This window comes from Tupaia chinensis, unplaced genomic scaffold (assembly GCF_000334495.1).
Source record: "Tupaia chinensis unplaced genomic scaffold, TupChi_1.0 Scaffold000037_3, whole genome shotgun sequence".
Taxonomy (NCBI): Eukaryota; Metazoa; Chordata; class Mammalia; order Scandentia; family Tupaiidae; genus Tupaia; species Tupaia belangeri.
The window spans coordinates 2015359-2021255 of NW_006159486.1; positions in this window are offsets into that span (position 1 = coordinate 2015359).

The window sequence follows — 5897 nt, forward strand, 5'->3', positions numbered from 1 at the left end:
AACCTAAATATAACCATAACCCTAAACTTACACCCTAGTTCTGACATGAAATATATCATTACTTTAACCCTAACTCAAATGCTTTTACTAACACTAACCCTAGCCCCACACCTTAACACAGACCCAAACCCTAACATAAACAAGACCCTATCCCAAGCACTAACAGTAAACCAAAATCTAACTATAGTCCTAAACTTACACACTATCCCTAACCTGAAATGTATCATTACTTTAAAATTAACACAAATAGTAGACCTAACACTAACCCTAGCCCTAATGCTGAACCATAACCCGAACACTAACCTAACCAGGACTCTAACTCAAATACTGACACCTAACCTAAATCTAACCATATCCCTAAACTTACTCCTGAACCATAACCTGAAATATATCATTACTTTAACCCTAACTCTAATGGTACACCTAAACCAAAACCTATCCCTACACCTTAACCCTGACCCGAACCCTAACCTAACCCGGAGTCTAACTAAAATACTTACACTTAAACTAAATTTAAATATATCCCTAAACTTATTTCATAACCCAAACCCGAAATACATCATTACGTTAACCCTAACTCAAATGGTACACCTAACCCCTAAAGATCTTTGTTGTAGTTGCAAGTTGATCTTTGGGCATAAGAGTGCACAACACTTTCAACGCAATGTAATTCTAGGGGACCTGCTTCCAAAGAAATTTTACAATACACTCACAGAAACCAGTTTGTTCCACTTTCTTAACTTTGGAAGTTGAACACTTAGTGTTGTTCACTGTTGTTGAACTAGAACATGTGGTTTTGGAAGCTGTTTGACACTGATTTACAATGGATATTTTGAAATGAATCTTACTTTTTCTGGATAAGCATGTCGATTTTCTGCCAAGAGTTGTTCTTTTACGTGGGATATAAGAACGATCTTTGGCCGAAAGTCTCCACTCAGCGACCTGATTTTCATACCTTAAGATCTCTGTTGTAGCTGCAAGTTCTGTTTTGTGCATAAGAATGGACTACAGTTTTAAAGCAAAGTAATACAAGGGAAAACCGTTTCCAATGAAATTTTACAACAGACTCACAGAAACCAGTTGGTTCCACTTACTTAATATTGGAAGTTGAACACTTTGTGATGTTCAAATTTGCTCTACTTGAACATTTTTTTTGAAAGCAGTTTGACACTCTTTTACAATGGACGTTTTGAAATGAAGCTTACTTTTCCCAGATAAGCATGTAGATTTTCTGTCAAAATCTGTATTTTCCTTGGAGTCCCAGAAAGATCTTTGGCAGAAATACTCCATTCATGGAGTTGGTTTTCATAACTTAGTAAACCTTGATTTACCTGCAATGAGTGTGTTGGACCTTAGAACGCACAACACTTTAAAAGCAACGTAATACTTGGGAAAACATCTAATAGCAAAATGTCACAATACACACACAGAAATGAGTTCCTTCCACTTACTTATCTCTGGTATTTGAACACTTTGTGATGTTCAGTGGTTGTCTACTAGAACATTTTTTTTGGAAGCAGTTTGACACTGTTTTACAATGGAGGTTTTGAAATGAAGCTTACTTTTCCCAGATAAGCCTGCAGATTTTCAGCAAAAATCTATACTTTCCCTTGGAGTACCAGAAAGATAGTTGGCAGAATTACTCCCCTCATGGAGCTGATGTTCATACCTGAAGATCTTTGTTGTAGCTAGAAGTTCAGTTTTGGGCCTACAAATAAGCTACACTTTCAAAGCAAATAATTCAGTGGAAACCCGCTTCTAAAGAAATGTTACAATACACTCAGAGAAACAAGTTTGTTCCACTTACTGAACTTTGGAAGTTAAACACCTAGTGATGTTCAATGCTTCTCTATTGGAGCATTTGGTTTTGGAAGCTATTTGACACTGTTTTACAATGGATATTTTGAAATGAAGCTTACATTTTCCGGATAAGCATGTAGTTTTTCTGCGAAAATCTGTATTTTACCTGGAATATCAGAAAGATCTTTGGCAGTAAGACTCTCTGATGGAGCTGATTTTCCTACCTAATGATCTTTGTTGTAGATAGAATTTGAGTGTTGGACCTAAGAATGCACTACACTTTCAAAGCAACGTAATATTAGGGAAACCCGCTTCCTACGATATTTTACAATACACTCACAGAAACCAGTTTGTTGTTTTACCGTGCTTTTTAGTGGACCTTTTGAAATAAAGCTTATTTGCAGTAGGTAAGCATGTAGTTTTTCAGCCAAAATCTGCACTTTTTGTTGGAATATCAGAAAGATTGTTGGCCAAGAGACTTCACTCATGGGACTGCTTTTCTGGCCTCAAGTTCTTTGTGGTAGCTGCAAGTTGAGTTTGGGGTGGAAGAATTCATACACTTTCTATGAAAACTAAGTGTAAACTAGGCCTTTTGCAATGAAATGCTAAGAAGTTACTACCAAAAAAGTTGTTCCACTGAAGTTTAGAAGTGGAACAACTTGTGATGTTCAGTTTGGCTCTACATCAAGGTTTGTTTGGGAAGACATTTCTGTGTCTTTCAATGGACGGTTTGAATTGAAGCTTACTTTCGGGAGATAAACCTGTTGTTTTTGAGCCAAAAACTGCACTTTTTGTTGGAATATCAGAAATAATTTTGGCAAAAAGACTCCACTCATGGTGCTGCTATTCTTATCTCAAGGTCTTGGGGGTAGCTGCAAGTTGAGTTTGGGGCGTAAGAATGAAATACGCTTTCCATGCAAACTAAGTGTAAAGCAGGCCTCTTCTAAGGAAATGCTACGAAGTAACTAAGACAAAAGCTGTCTGTTCCACTTAAGGTTAGAAGTGGAACAACTTGTGATGTTCAGTTTGGCTCTACATCAAGGTTCGGTTTTGGAGGCAGTTTTAAACAGTTTTTTCAATGGACGTTTTGAAATGAAGCTTACTTTTGTGAGATAAGCAAGTCGTTTTTCAGTCAAAATGTGCAGTTTTCTTGGAATAACAGAAAGATCTTTGGCAGAAAGCCTCCACGCAAGGGGATCCTTTTCATTCCTAAATATCACTATGGTAGCTGCAAGTCGAGTTTGGGGACCAAGGATTCAGTACACATTCCTAGCAAACTAAGCGTAAATCAGGCTCCTTCCTACCTATTGCTAAGTGCTCTATGGTATATTTAAGGATTGGATTAGGATTTAGGGATAGAGTTAGGTTTAGGGTTGGGGTTTTAGTATAGTGATAGGGTTAAGATTAGGGTTTAGGGATAGTGATGGGGTTAGGGTTAGGTTTTAGGGTTAGTGTTAGGTTTAGGGTTCGGGTTTACGGATAGTGTTAGGGTTAGGGTTATGGATTACGGATAGTGTTAGGGTTAGGGTTAGGGTAAGAGTTTAGAAATATTGTTAGGGTTAGGGTTACGGTTAGTGTTTAGGGATCGTGTTAGGGTTAGTGTTAGGGGAAATGGTAGGTTAAGGGATAGGATTGAGGGTTACTTTTAGGGTTAGGGTTTGTGTATAGGGATAGAGTTAGGGTTAGTGTTACGGTTTCGGGTTAGGGTTTGGCTTTAGGGATAGGGTTAGGTTTAGGGTTATGGTCTGCCTCTAGGGGTCTGGGTGAATCCTGGACGGGGGTGCTGGATGCAAGTCGGTTTGGACAGTGTCCCCTTGTTCGCCATTTGCCTTCAGATGGACAAGGCTGCTGGCTACTGCTGTCAAAGGTGCAGAGTGTGCAGAGAGGAAGGGGAAGAAGCGCAAGTACTTTTTTCAGCCCAAATATGCCCTTTTCCTTAGAATATCGGAAAGATATTTGGCAGAAAGACGTCACTCATGGGGTAGCATTTCATACCTACAGATCTTTGTCTTAGCTGCAAGTTGAGTTTGGGGCCTAAGAATGCGTTACACTTTCAAAGCAAACCAAGCTTAAAGCAGATCTCTTCCAAAGAAAGGCTAAGAAGTAACTAATGCAAAATTGCTTGTTCCACTTACTTCACTTTAGAAGTGGAACAACTTGTGATGTTCAGTTTTGCACTACATCAAGGTTCTTTGGGAAGCCGTTTTACAGTGTTTTTCAATGGCCGTTTTTAAATGAACCTACCTCTCAGGATAAAAGCATGTTGTTTTTCAGCCAAAACCTGCAATTTTTGTTGGAATATCAGAAAGAATATTGACAAAAAGCCTCCACCATGAGTGGTGCTGCTTTTCCTACCTCAAGATCTTTGTGGTATCTGCAAGGTGAGTTTGGGGCCAAAGTATGCACTACACTTTCAAAGCAAACTACGATTAAAGAAAACCTCTTACAACAAAATGCTAAGAAGTAAATAACCAAAACCTTGTTTGTTCCACTTAAGGTTAGAAGTTGAATCCCTTGTGGTGATCAGTTTTGCTCTACATCAGGTTTGGTTTTGGAAACAGTTTTACACAGTTTTTGAATGGATGTTTTGAAATGAAGCAAACTTTTGTGAGATAAGCCAATCATTTTTGAGCCCAGATTTACAATTTTTCTTGGACCAACAGAAAGATCTTTGAAAGAATGACTCCACTCTTTGGGATGCTCTTCATACCTAAAAAGCATTGTGGTAGGTGGACTTTGAATTTGGGGACTAAGAATGCAATCCACAATCCAAGTAACTAATAAAGCAGGGAATAAAGCATGCCTCTCCCAATGAAACTTGTAGAGCTTTGTGGTATGGTTAGCGTTAGGGTTAGGGTTTAGGGATAGTGGTAGGGTCGAGTTTTGGATTACGTATAGTGTTAGGTTTATCGTTAGGTTTTCGGGATAGTGTTAGGGTTTTGGTTGGGGTGTAGGGATAGTGTTAGGTTAGGGTTAGCGTTAGGGTTAGGGGTTAGGGATAGTGGTAGGGTCGAGTTTTGGATTACGTATAGTGTTAGGGTTAGCGTTAGGGTTAGGGGTTAGGGATAGTGGTAGGGTCGAGTTTTGGATTACGTATAGTGTTAGGGTTAGCGTTAGGGTTAGGGGTTAGGGATAGTGGTAGGGTTAGGGTTAGGTTTAGTGTGAGAGTGTAGGGATAGAGTTAGGGTTCGTGTTTCGGGATAGTGTTATGTTTTCGGATAGGGTTAGCATTTGGAGCTAGTGTTAGTGTTAGGTTTAGCATTTATGGATAGCATTAGATTTAGTTTTAGGGTTTATGGAGAGTTTTAACATTAGGGAAAAGGTTAGGGTTTAGGGATAGTGTTAGGTTTAGTGTATTCATAGCTGGAGATCTTTGTAATAGCTGCAAGTTGAGTTTTGGGCCTAAGAATATACTACACTTTCATAGCAAAATAATACTAGGGAAACTCACTTTCAATGAAATTTTTCAAAACACTCCCAGAAACCTATTTTTTCCACTTACTTAACTTTTGAAGAAGAACACTTAGTGTTGTACACTGTTTTTGTAGTAGAACATTTGGTTTTGGAAGCTGTTTGACACAGTTGTAGAATGGATATTTTGAAATGAAGCTTATTTTTCTGGATAATCATGTAGATTTTCTGTCAAGAGCTGTGATTTTACTTGGGATATCTTAAGATCTTTCACAGAAAGACTCTACTCGTGGAGCTGATTTTCGTTTATGGATAGGTTTAGGTTTTGGATTAGGGTCTGCCTCAGGCCCTGGGCGAGTCCAGGACAGGGGGACCTGGAGTCGGTGCTTGAAGTGTACCCTTGGTTGCCAAGTTCCTTTAGATGTACCATGATTCTGACTACTTCAGCAATAAGCACAGTCTGTGGAGAGTGGAATGGGAAGTGGCATACATAGTTTTTCAGTCAATATCTGCACTTTTTCTTACAATATCAGAAAGGTCTTTGGCCGAAACATTCCACTCATTGGGCTGCTTTTCATACCTAAAGATCTTTGTGGTAGCAGCAAGATACGTTTTGGGCCTAAGAATGCACTACACTTTCAAAGCAAACTACGATTAAAGAAAACCTCTCACAACATATTGTTAAG